The sequence below is a fragment of the Bos indicus x Bos taurus genome, chromosome 10 (assembly GCF_003369695.1).
Source record: "Bos indicus x Bos taurus breed Angus x Brahman F1 hybrid chromosome 10, Bos_hybrid_MaternalHap_v2.0, whole genome shotgun sequence".
NCBI classification, from domain to species: domain Eukaryota; kingdom Metazoa; phylum Chordata; class Mammalia; order Artiodactyla; family Bovidae; genus Bos; species Bos indicus x Bos taurus.
Window position 1 is genome coordinate 101,002,067 of NC_040085.1, and position 13,780 is coordinate 101,015,846.

The 13,780-nt window shown below is 46.7% G+C and overlaps 1 protein-coding gene across 6 annotated transcripts in view; it reads right to left on the reverse strand.

Moving 5' to 3' along the window:
• FOXN3 (forkhead box N3) overlaps positions 1-13,780 on the reverse strand; it is a 461,393-nt gene that overhangs the window by 286,535 nt on the left and 161,078 nt on the right. The window lies entirely within an intron of this gene.

Below are 13,780 nucleotides of genomic sequence, written 5' to 3' on the forward strand. Positions count from 1 at the left end.
GGATGTGGAGGGCCGGAGCAGTGGGGTGCAAGAAAACTTGTGACCAGAAGGGGGAAGGAAAAAAGGAAATTTCAAACTGAATGAAAAAGGACAAAGTTGCAAAAAGACAAACTTCAGCATGTATGTCATAATCAGTATGGTATGGTGTACCTTTAAAATAGAAAAAAATATCTAGCTGCTGAGTGTCAGACTGTCACGTGCCTTGAGAGGCAAGGACCTTGTCTTTTACTTCTCTTCTGCTCACAGCATGTGGCATTAGTGGTAATCAAAAATATCAATCACTTAGGGGAAAAAATGCTCTTTTCTTATCCCTCTCTTAAACTGGTATCTATTTACTATGTCATTTAGTCACTAAGTCATGACCAACTCTTTGGGACCCCATGAACTGTAGCCCACCAGGTTCCTCTGTCCATGGGATTCTCCAGGCAAGAATACTGGAGTGGGTTGCCATTTCCTTCTCCAGGACATCTTCCCGACCCAGGGATCGAACCCACGCCTCCTGCACTGGCAGGTGGCTTCTTTACCACTGAGCCGCCTGGGAAGCCCATCTAGTAACTGTGCAGATTAGTAAAAGGAAAGGAGCATCATCGGCCCTTTTCTCCGCCAGCATTTTTAAGAGCATTTGTTGTTTTCCTCTCTGCCGCAAGCACGCCAAGCACCTCAGTCTCGTGGCTTTCGGTGACTGGGTCTGCCAAAGTCCTAACCATGCCAAGAAATAACTTCTCTCAGTTTACTTTTTCAGAGGGATGTGAAAGAAAACAATCGATTCTTCTGCCGTGAGATTGTCTTTTTAAAACAAAGTACCACAGAAGCTCCAAATCTGGGGAACTCTCTGGACTCTCTGGGGAACACTACATAGTGTAAAACGATTACCAGCATATTTCCCCGCTGGACAAAGTTCTTTGACAAAGAGAAGCAACTTACTCAGTTTATTACGACAGCCAGCCCTGAAGTCTCTTCTCTACTGGGTAGCGCAGTTCACCGGCACTTTCAGTTTTGAAAACCCTCCTCCTTCCAAAAATAGCATCTCTTGTGCCTTTGATATTGTGATTCAGATGCAAACAAAACGTGCCCATGAAGTGTGAGGCATGAGTGCCTGTGCACGTTCCATCCCGTGCGGGGGGCAGGGGGAGACTGAGGAGGAAGCCGTCAAATGGATTGCTGTCTTTCTGCGGGCGCACCCCTCATTTCTCTATACTCAAAGACATGTGACTCTGATTGGCTCCGAGGATTTGGCCCCTGGACAACCAGGCATCCTTTCTACATTGGCATTTCTTCCAGAGAGGAGCCCTGAGCAGCCTTCCTCCGTGCCCACCCAGTGCTGGGCCAGCTGGCTAACAGTGTGGCTCCTGGAAGAGGGTGCTGCCCACACCGCTGACGGCAGCCATGGGTGCCCGTTGCTTGTAGCTAACGTCAGGGGGCCTCAGCATGCGGGTCCAGGCAGTTGGCTGAGACTTCCCATGCAAGCATCCATGCCCCAGGAGTGCCAGCAGAGGTGATCGAGGGCCAAGGTGGGCATGCCACAGAGCCCTGGACTTCCAGATGGAGTCCAGTCCCAGAGCGTGGATGTCAGAGCTCTCTGGAGGCTCCCCCAGCCAAGGTCAAAAGGAGGGATGAACATCATGACATCAGTTCCGAAGAAAGCCCACCTGCTCTTGGCATGCTCAGGCTCCTCCTCCCTATGTACCAGCCTCCCCCCACCTGCTCTTGGCATGCTCAGGCTCCTCCTCCCTATGTACCAGCCTCCCCCCACCTGCTCTTGGCATGCTCAGGCTCCTCCTCCCTATGTACCAGCCTCCCCCCACCTGCTCTTGGCATGCTCAGGCTCCTCCTCCCTATGTACCAGCCTCCCCCCACCTGCTCTTGGCATGCTCAGGCTCCTCCTCCCTATGTACCAGCCTCCCCCCACCTGCTCTTGGCATGCTCAGGCTCCTCCTCCCTATGTACCAGCCTCCCCCCACCTGCTCTTGGCATGCTCAGGCTCCTCCTCCCTATGTACCAGCCTCCCCCCACCTGCTCTTGGCATGCTCAGGCTCCTCCTCCCTATGTACCAGCCTCCCCCCACCTGCTCTTGGCATGCTCAGGCTCATCCTCCCTATGTACCAGCCTCCCCCCACCACCACAAGTCTCCAAGGCCACGGTGAGGAGGCAACTGCAACCATTCGACTTTCTCATAATGACCTAGAACTGGGAGGATGTAGAGCTGGGGAAGAAGCAATGGCCATTCCCAATGATATGGCTGGGCTCTTGAAAGGTCATCTGGTCGACCTCTTTATAGGAAAAACACGATTCTTTGGCCTTGATAATCCGGCCAGGCAGATTTGCTGGAATAAGTTTCTTCAACCACACACACCCACAGCACATGGATTGTTGAGGACTTGAATGATGAGAACCTACTCCGACAGACCCCACTCCCCTCCAAACTCCGGTGACATCTCCCGGCCTGCAGCGCCTGCCCCCGTGTGACAGCCCAGCTCAGCCGTCCAGCGAGGACTCCAGAGCTTATTGCTGTTGGAGAATCTGAGGATCAATGGGAGCACAAAGGGAATCATACACGAGAGTTGCTAGGGAGGGAAAAGCTCACTCTATCTACTGCATTCTCTCTGGCAGACACAACTGAAAGATTTTTTTTTAATCCCCAAAAAACTCATTTAAACTGGGGGTGCAAAAGGAATCTGAAACGTGAGCATCTCCGGTGCAGGGAGAGAAGGGGAAGGTTTCAAGGAAACACAAAAGCAACACCGACCTGAGCGGGGAGCAGACTGCCCAACAACAAGGCAGCCAACTGCCAAACTGTCATTTTGCTCGGCGGCTGAACAGAAGGCTCGAGTAATGACAACCACAAAACTCATTTAAAGTCTGAAAAGGTGACTAATGAGCTCATTCATGCTGCCTATAAATTATTCACTGCAACACTGATCCCACTCAAGACAAACAGGAAAGTAAACTTTAAACACAGCCACCTCTGGCCTCCAAAGAAGAGCGCCTTACGTCTGTAAAACTTTCCACAATGAGGGGTGCTTGTCTCTCCCTCCATCCATTGTCACATTCACTCTTCTGTTTGCTTTTTTTTTTTCACTGCCTTTAATCAAGTTTAAGCAGACACAGCTGTTACACATTTATTTCTCTGTAGAGTTTTTTCCATTAGTTGTTACGAGCAATCATGATGCTCTAAAAATAGCAGCAAATTATATTCTCTCGAAATTGAAGGCTGACCTTAAAATGAAGCCCAGGTCTTCGGAAAGAATATTCAGATGCACATGTTGGGTGAGTGACAACCCTACACAAAGCCGAAACAGAAGTGCTTTCACTCTCTCGGAGAGGGTGGCAACTGGCTTCCAAATGTCCCTAGGTTATAGTGGACACGGCTTGTTTTAAAATCTAACAAGACAGAACCTGCTTCCAGTGCTCATGTTTTGGTGGAGATTTTCATGAAAACTCAAAGAATAAAAGGGGAAATGTCTCATTTTGGCTGCTCAGCGAAGATAAACCCAGCAGCAGGTTTGCTGGGAACCCACCACATGGCTGCACACGGCTTCCACTTTCCTGTTTAATATTAAATAAAGAATTTTAGCTCTTCTGTTTGTACAAACTGTGCTGTTTGTAACTGCTGTCACCACTCCAAGAATTATGACTCTGGAGAAGTAGTCCTGTATTTTTCAAACCTTTTGTTTTTTAAATCTTAGTATCTATTTCCAAGACGCAGTAAGAGTTAAAGAGGTTCAAATCTAATCGGTATTTTTTTTTCCCCCAAAATAGTCCTCAAATAAGTACTTACATTAGTTCTTGGTCAGATCGCTGAACATTATGTATTTTTAAACTGCTTTGAATACTTTGAACAGGAGCCACAGAAAAGCCACAGAAAACACTCATAGTCAAATACCGCCAGATGGAGGTTCTGCATAACCAAAAGTGAAAGCAGAAAGGTCGGAGGCTCGGTCGTGCCCTGTACACACCTCGAGATGACAGGGGGAGAAAAACGAATGACTCCCCGGTTGTAGGCAGAGGAAGCCCGCATAACACACGAGAAGCACCCCACGGAAGGCCAACTGAGACCCGGCCAAGCTGCGTCTCCATTTAAGGAAAGCCTGTCACGTTGTTTTCAGTTTCTAGCCTGTGAACTAAAGACTGGTCCGGCCATTTCCGCTGCCTGAAAGGGCGAAGCAAGTTTTTCTTTTCAAAGCGAGAGGAGTCCTGCCATACTGACAGCACAGTGCTCGGCCACCGCCCGCCAGCAGCCTGGGGGCTCCTCGTGTGCTTGGTGTGATTTTACCCACGTTTCTGTGTCGAGGGGGAAGCCATTCTTCTGGTCGTCTGGGCACGAGAGTTCCTGCAGATTCGCTGTGGTCGTCGGCGTCTGCATCAAACGTGTGAAAGCCCGATTCCATCCGAAGAAATGGCGACGTCGGAAGTGGCGTCCTGGTGAAGTCTCCGTGTCCCTACAGCTCGCCGCTGACTACATTTCTGTCACCTCTCCGGGAAGGGCGGGGACAATGCAGCGCTTTGAAGCCAAGCCACAGGGGGCCCTTCCCGAGCAACAAGTCTGACAGACAGGCTGTGCCGCTCCCGCATCGGCAGCAGACCCACTGGTCCAGGGCCCTGCTTCCACTCCTTACTCCTCACTGGCCTGAGGCCGAGGGATGGTTGGTTTTGCCTGAGGATGTTCAAGGCGGAACACCAAGTACTACGACCCAAAGACCCACCCAGCACACAGAGCACCAGCTCTCCAATGCTCCCCGTGTGCCAGGCACCAAGCCAGGAGCTCCAACGGCAGCATTGATCGTGTTCTTCCATGATCCTGCCCGGGGAGGGGCTGTCATCCTCTTCTACAGATGAGGACATGGAGGCTTCAAGAAGTTCAGTGACGGGAGTTCCCTGGTGGCCTGGTGGTTAGGATTCGTAGTTTTCATTGCCGTAAGAGTTCAGTTCTTAGTTGGGGAATGCAGATTCTGCAAGCTGTGCAGCACAGCCAAAATGTGAAATGAATGCAGTAATATAAAATAAAGAAATTATTTGCTGGTGGTGAATAATTGGTGCTAAGAGCTGCAATGAAAAGGAAGACCACAAGTCTCTCTGGCCTGCACAGCCCACCGTCTCTGGCACTGACCTCTCCCATTTGGGGTATCCAAGATCTAATTTCCAAGCTCACAGAAGACGGCTTGTTGCTTGCAATCTACCTATCGAGCTCCTTGGGCAAGACACTTTTGGGTTTCTTTGATTTGGTTTTTGCATAGCCTTTTTCAAATAGACCACTAACCATAGACACACTTTCTACTTCCACAGGCTTAGCTCCTGATGCCCACACAGAAATGGACATCATTCAGTAAATGGCAAACCTATCTACAAAATGCCAAAGGTCCCAGTGCAGTGGTCACATGCCAGCCCCGTGCTCCTGGCTGAATTATAAAGCATGAAGTTTTGGGGAAAAAAACATACGACAGTTGACAACTCCAGAGGCCAGGCCAAGTCTGCCCCATCTGCCCCTTGGATGGATCCTCAGAAAGAACAACTCAAGGAACAATCTACTCCCTCTCTCCAGTCTTCATCGTCAGTTCAGTTCAGTTCAGTCACTCAGTCGTGTCCGACTCTTTGCGACCCCATGAATGCAATACACCAGGCCTCCCTGTCCATCACCAACTCTCCGAGTTTACCCAAACCCATGTCCATCGAGTCAGTGATGCCATCCAGCCATCTCATCCTCTGTCATCCCCTTCTCCTCCTGCCCCCAATCCCTCCCAACGTCTGGGTCTTTTCCAATGAGTCAACACTTTGCATGAGGTGGCCAAAGTACTGGAGTTTAAGCTTTAGCATCAGTCCTTCCAAAGAAATCCCAGGGCTGATCTCCTTCTGAATGGACTGGTTGGATCTCCTTGCAGTCCAACAGACTCTCAAGAGTCTTCTCCAACACCACAGTTCAAAAGCATCAATTCTTCAGTGCTCAGCTTTCTTCACAGTCCAATCTCACATCCATACACGACCACAGGAAAAACCATAGCCTTGAATAGACGAACCTTTGTTGGCAAAGTAATGTCTCTGCTTTTGAATATGCTGTCTAGGTTGGTCATACCTTTTCTTCCAGGGAGCAAGCGTCTTTTCATTTCATGGTGGCATTCACCATTTGCAGTGATTTTGGAGCCCCCCAAAATCAAGTCTGACACTGTTTCCACTGTTTCCCCATCTATTTCCCATGAAGTGATGGGACCTGATGCCATGATCTTCGTTTTCTGAATGTTGAGCTTTAAGCCAACTTTTTCACTCTCCTCTTTCACTTTCATCAAGAGGCTCTTTAGTTCCTCTTCACTTTCTGCCATAAGAGTGGTGTCATCTGCATATCTGAGGTTATTGATATTTCTCCCGGCAATCTTGATTCCAGCTTGTACTTCATCCAGCCCAGCGTTTCTCATGATGTACTCTGCATATAAGTTAAATAAGCAGGGTGACAATATACAGCCTTGACATACTCCTTTCCCGATTTGGAACCAGTCTGTTGTTCCATGTCCAGTTCTAACTGTTGCTTCCTGACCTGCATATAGGTTTCTCAAGAGGCAGGTCAGGTGGTCTGATATTCCCATCTCTTTCAGAATTTTCCACAGTTTATTGTGATCCACACAGTCAAAGGCTTTGGCATAGTCAATAAAGCAGAAATAGATGTTTTTCTGGAACTCTCTTGCTTTTTCCATGATCCAGTGGATGTTGGCAATTTGATCTCTGGTTCCTCTGCCTTTTCTAAAACCAGCTTGAACATCTGGAAGTTCACGGTTCACGTATTGCTGAAGCCTGGCTTGGAGAATTTTGAGCATTACTTTACTAGTGTGTGAGATGAGTGCAATTGTGTGGTAGTTTGAGCATTCTTTGGCATTGCCTTTCTTCGGGATTGGAATGAAAACTGACCTTTTCCAGTCCTGTGCCCACTGCTGAGTTTTCCAAATTTACTGGCATATTGAGTGAAGCAGTTTAACAGCATCATCTTTCAGGATTTGAAATAGGTCAACTGGAATTCCATCACCTCCACTAGCTTTGTTCATAGTGATGCTTCCTAAGGCCCACTTGACTTTACATTCCAGGATGTCTGGCTCTAGGTCAGTGATCACACCACTGTGATTATCTGGGTCCTGAAGATCTTTTTTGTACAGTTCTTCTGTGTATTCTTGCCACCTCTTCTTAACATCTTCTGCTTCTGTTAAGTCCATACCATTTCTGTCCTTTATCGAGCCCATCTTTGCATGAAATGTTCCCTTGGTATCTCTAATTTTCTTGAAGAGATCTCTAGTGTTCCCCATTCTGTTGTTTCCCTCTATTTCTTTGCATTGATTTCTGAGGAAGACTTTCTTATCTCTCCTTGCTATTCTTTGGAACTCTGGATTCAAATGGGTATATCTTTCCTTTTCTCCTTTGCTTTTCACTTCTCTTCTTTTCACAGCTATTTGTAAGGCCTCCCCAGACAGCCATTTTCCTTTTTTGGATTTCTTTTCCATGGGGATGGTCTTGATCCCTTTCTCTTGTACAATGTCATGAATCTCCATCCATAGTTCATCAGGTAACTCAGATGACCATTATATCTACTACTGTGGGCAGGAATCCCTTAGAAGAAATGGAGTAGGCATCATGGTCAACAAAAGAGTCCGAAATGCAGTACTTGGATGCAATCTCAAAAACGACAGAATGATCTCTGTTCGTTTCCAAGGCAAACCATTCAATATCACAGTATTCCAAGCCTATGCCCCAACCAGTATTGCTGAAGAAGCTGAAGTTGAACGGTTCTATGAAGACCTACAAGACCTTTTAGAACTAATACCCAAAAAAGATGTCTTTTTCATTATAGGGGACTAGAATGCAAAAGTAGGAAGTCAAGAAACACCTGGAGTAACAGGCAAATTTGGCCCTGGAGTACAGAATGAAGCAGGGCAAAGGGTAATAGAGTTTTGCCAAAAGAATGTACTGGTCATAGCAAACACCCTCTTCCAACAACACAAGAGAAGACTCTACCCATGGACATCACTAGATGGTCAACACCGAAATCAGATTGATTATATTCTTTGCAGCCAAAGATGGAGAAGCTCTATACAGTCAGCAAAAACAAGACCAGGAACTGACCGTGGCTCAGATCATGAACTCCTTATTGTCAAATTCAGACTTAAATTGAAGAACGTAGAGAAAATCACTAGACCATTCAGATATGACCTAAATCAAATCCCTTATGATTATACAGTGGAAGTGAGAAATAGATTTAAGGGACTAGATCTAATAGACAGATATCCAACAGACGACCCCCACTGCACAGAGAAGGAGCTGACGGTTTCCCTTCAAGCTCACACTTCCAAAGCACAGATGTTTGACTAGAAACCATTTCTGAACTCTTTCTCTTTCACTTTGCACACAAAGTTAGGAGGTAATCATCTGCACAGTTTAGAAACACCACTGACCACCACACCAGAACTAATTTCCCAAAGCTGTACTGTATGGAATTCGATCAAGGCACAGATCAACCTTTGCCAGCTCTATAAATATGTCCCAAAATGAGCTAGCAACGACAAAAATATACTGACTGTCCTACTCATTAGATTAGTAGGACTTCTTCCCATATATCCTGGACATACATCCTATCCCATATATCCAAGACTCCCCACTAAAGCAGTCTTGGAACCCCAGGTCCTCAGAGTCTGCACACAGCCTTGCACACTAGAGATGGAGAAAACACACTCCCATAGCGCACTGCCATCTGCAGCACCATGTCACCTCCATGTCCCAAAACTTTTGGGTACCAAGGCCCAGGAGTTCATTCTCTCAGGAACCACCCCGGATACTTCCTGAAAGCTGTCCTGCGGCCACTGCTGGAATCCCAGTCCAGACTGGCCAAAGGGTCCGTAAAAAGTGGGTGAAGTAGAAGTTGAGGTCTGTGGGTTCGCTCTTGAGAAGCCCTCAAATCCACAGGGATCTGATTCCGTTGCCATTTAGAGTCCCTCTCTGGCTTCTGCCAACACCAGCTCCCTCTGAAGCCAAATCAAAACGCTCGGCTTCTTTGTGATACCAGCTTCCTAGCTGAACCTCCAATGGTTATGGGAGGAAAAATAAGCCATGCCAGGACCTTCCTGGTGGAGAAGGAAATGGCAACCCACTCCAGTGTTCTTGCCTGGAGAATCCCAGGGATGGGGAAGCCTGGTGGGCTGCCGTCTATGGGGTCTCACAGAGTCGGACACGACTGAAGCAACTTAGCAGCAGCAGCAGCCGCAGCAGACCTTCCTGGATCTGCTGTGAACGAACAACCAAGTTACGCTGGCCACAAACAAAGCACGCTTTACTCAGTAAAAGCAAGGTTTCTAAATCGTTTTCTGGGGCTCCTTCCTCACATCCTCCACTGCCCCTTTTTGTAGATGAAAATCTACAACTCCTGGGTAGGAAGAAAGTTACTAAGACTGACTGCCCTGACTTATCTAAACATATTCAGCTTTACAGTACTGGCCTGAAAAAGGTTTGGTCATTCATTACAAAAACCAGTTAATAAATAAAACCTTAAAGGTGACGCTTAAGAAGGACTTCACTCATGGACTCAGACAAGCCCCCTAATTTATTTTCTTTTTTGAAAAGCTGTTTCTTCGCAGCTGCATGGGGTCTTCACCGCTGCCGCGTGCTCTCTCTAGTTCTGGGGGTGGGGGTTACTCTCTAGTGTGGTCGTGGGCGTCTCATCGCAGCGGCTCCTCTTATTGCAGAGCAGGGGCTCTAGGCAATGTGCAAGCCCTGTAAGTAAGGGGACAACTGAAGCCCAGAGAAGTGACTTAGGGCCACGTATCAGAGCATACACAGGTAATATCCTTTCCGGGGTGTATTCTCCTCTGCCTTCCCAAGAGCATCCTGAATTCTGCAGTCTTGTAGTTTGGGTTGGACTGACCCCATCATCAGCTCCAAAGGCACTGGACGGCTCCTGAAGAAAAGGCAGGTCCAGCCAGCACTCAGTGCGGAAGCCAACACACGTCCTCTCTTGTCTGGACACTGACTGAGCTGAATTTTCTGTCATCTGTACCCCAAAGCATCCCACCACATCCCCACACGGACTTAGTGATGGATCCCACTTCTTGACTCCCTGTCCACGGATGTTTCTGCCCAAGTCAAGTCTTTAATGTTACAAAATAGAGAAAACTAATCTTAAAAAAAAAAGAAGTTATTTACAAAACAGAAATCGACTGCACATAGGGAAAAACTTACGGATACCAAAGGGGAAAAGGAGGGGAGGGATAAGTTAGGAGTTTGGGATTAATATATACACAGTCTGGGCTTCCCTCATAGCTCAGTTGGTATGTAGGAGACCCTGGTTCAATTCCTGGGTCGGGAAGATCCACTTGAGAAGGGAGAGGTTACCCACTCCAATGTTCTTGGGCTTCCATGGTGGCTCAACTGCTAAAGAATCTGCCTGCAATGCAGGAGACTTGGGTATGATCCCTGGGTTGGGAAGATCCCCTGGAGAAGGGAAAGGCGACCCACTCCAGTATTCTGGCCTGGAGAATGCCATGGACTGTATAGTCCATTGGGTTGCAAAGAGTTGAACACAACTGAGTGACTTTCACTATACTCTACTATATATATATAAAGTAGATAAAGAACACGAAACTACAGCACAGGGAGCTGTGCTCAGTATTTTACAATAATCTATAAAGGAAAAGAATCTGAAAAAGAATGCAGATCCATATGCTTATGAATATATATGTATGACTGAATCGCTGTGCCGTACACCTGAAACTCATACAACATTGTCAATCACTAAAAAGAAACGGAGAAAACAGTATGTTTGCCAAACAGTGGCTGGACTTGATAGGAATAAAAAGATCTGGGAGAAATACATGAAGTTAATATTATCACTGAGCGTTTTAAAAGTATGGCTGAATGGGGACTTCCCCAGTGGTCCAGTGGTGAATAACCCACCTTGCAATGCAGGGAATGTGGGTTCAATTCCTGGGTGGGGGACGAACATCTCACATGCTACAGAATAACTAAGCTCAAAGGCTGCGACGACTGTGCCCACGCCTCACAGCTAGAGAGTCCATCCGCTACGAAGAGAGATCACCCGTGCCGCAACTGAGCTATGTGGAGAGGCGGAAGGGCACGTCCCTGCTGGTCAGGACAGACAAAACGTGGTCCACTGGAGAAGGGAATCACAAATCACTTCAGTATGCTTGCCTCAAGAACCCCATGATCACAACAAAAAGGCAAAAAGACCTGAAACAGCCAAATAAATAAATGATTTTTGTAAAGTAAGCCTGAAAGTATAAATTTGCCCATATTAATAGAGCATTATTGATGAAGGCAGAATTCATGAATGGAGATTAACTGTAGAGAATTCATAGCTAGAGGGGAGGCAAGCTTCATCTAGAGTTGAGATGAAACATGACAGAAAGAGTATGGACCTAACAGAAGCAGAAGATATTAAGAAGAGCTGGCAAGAATACACAGAAGAACTGTACAAAAAAGATCTTCATGACCCAGATAAACACTATGGTGTGATCACTGACCTAGAGCCAGACATCCTGGAATGTGAAGTCAAGTGGGCCTTAGGAAGCATCACTATGAACAAAGCTAGTGGAGGTGATGGAATTCCAGCTAAGCTATTTCAAGTCCTAAAAGATGGTGCTCTGAAACTGCTGCACTCAATATGCCAGCAAATCTGGAAAACTCAGCAGTGGCCACAGGACTGGAAAAGGTCAGTTTTCATTCTGATCCCAAAGAAAGGCAATGCCAAAGAATGCTCAAACTACCGCCCAATTGCACTCATCTCACACGCTAGCAAAGTAAAGCTCAAAATTCTCCAAGCAAGGGTTCAACAACATGTGAACCAAGAACTTCCAGATGTTCAAGCTGGTTTTAGAATAAGCAGAGGAACCAGAGATCAAATTGCCAACGTCCACTGGATCATCAAAAAAGCAAGAAAGTTCCAGAAAAACATCTACTTCCATTTTATTGACTACGCCAAAGCCTTTGACTCTGTGGATCACAACAAAATGTGGAAAATTCTTCAGGAGATGAGAATACCGGACCACCTTACCTGCCTCATGAGAAATCTGTACGCAGGTCAAGAAGCAGCAATTAGAATGGGACATGGAACAACAGACTGGTTCCAAATCAGGAAAAGAGTACATCAAGGCTGTATAGTCACTCTGCTTATTTAACTTTCATTCAGAGCACATGAGAAACGCTGGGCTGGATGAAGCACCAGCTGGAATCAAGATTGCCAGGAGAAATATCAATAACCTCAGATATGCAGATGACACCACTCTTATGGCAAAAAGTGAAGAGGAACTAAAAAGCCTCTTGATGAAAGTGAAAGAGAGTGAAAAAGTTGGCTTAAAACTCAACATTCAGAAAACTAAAATCATGGCATCCGGTCCAATCACTTCATGGCAAATAAATGGGGAAACAATGGAAACAGTGACAGACTTTATTTTTCTGGGCTCCAAAATCACTGCAGATGGTGACTGCAGCCATGAAACTAAAAGACACTTGCTCCCTGGAAGAAAAGCTATGACCAACCTAGACAGCATATTAAAAAGCAGAGACATTACTTTGCCAACAAAGGTCTGTCTAGTCAAAGCTATGGCTTTTCCAGTAGTCATGTATGGATGTGAAAGTTGGACTGTAAAGAAAGCTGAGCACTGAAGAACTGATGCTTTTGAACTGTGGTGTTGGAGAAGACTCCTGAGAGTCCCTTGGACTGCAAGGAAATCCAGCCGGTCAATCCTAAAGGAAATCAGTCCTGAATATTCATTGGAAAGACTGATGCTGAAGCTGAAGCTCCAATACTTTGGCTACCTGATGCAAAATAATTCACTGGTAAAGACCCTGATGCTGGGAAAGATTGAGGGCAGGAGAAGAAGGGGATGACAGAAGATGAGATGGTTGGATGGCATCACCAACTAGATGGACATGAATTTGAGTAAACTCCAGGAGTTGGTGATGGACAGAGAAGCCTGGTTTGCTTCAGTCCATGGGGTTGCAAAGAGTGGGACAGAACTGAGCAACTGAACTGAACTGAACTGCTGACTCTCACTCAGGTCTCAGAGTTTGGCTTGATGCCAAGCCCATGTCAACCTCCCAGAGGGACAATATCTGAACTTCATATCCCCAAGTGCCCATTTCCAGATCTGATGGTGACTGGAAGGTGATGGTGACCACAGAGGCTTAGCTCATTGTGTAGTTGCTACATGAAGACACTGAGCTCTGTTATCCGCTTCATGTCATCAAAGGCTCCCAACGGTCAGTGTGACGTAGGCTGATAAAAGTAGACAGCCAAAAAATGATTCTGGAGAAATAACTGTTGCACAAATTTAACTAAATTAAGATTCTATTTAGTGTCAATGAGAATTCATTCTTTAGTTAATCTAAAAGTGTGAAACTAAGATGTCAGCAAACATAGTAAAATATAATCTGCTGCTGCTGCTGCTGCTAAGTCGCTTCAGTCGTGTCCAACTCTGTGCGACCCCATAGACGGCAGCCCACCAAGCTCCCCCGTCCCTGGGATTCTCCAGGCAAGAACACTGGGGTGGGTTGCCATTTCCTTTTCCAATGCATGAAAGTGAAAAGTGAAGTGAAGTCGCTCAGTCCTGTCAGACTCTTAGCGACCCCATGGACTGCAGCCCACCAGGCTCCTCCATCCATGGGATTCTCCAGGCAAGAACACTGGAGTGGGTTGCCATTTCCTTCTCCAATGCATAAAAGTGAAAAATGAAAGGGAAGTCACTCAGTCGTGTCCGAGTCTTCGAGACCCCATGGACTGCAGCCCACCAGGCTCCTCCGT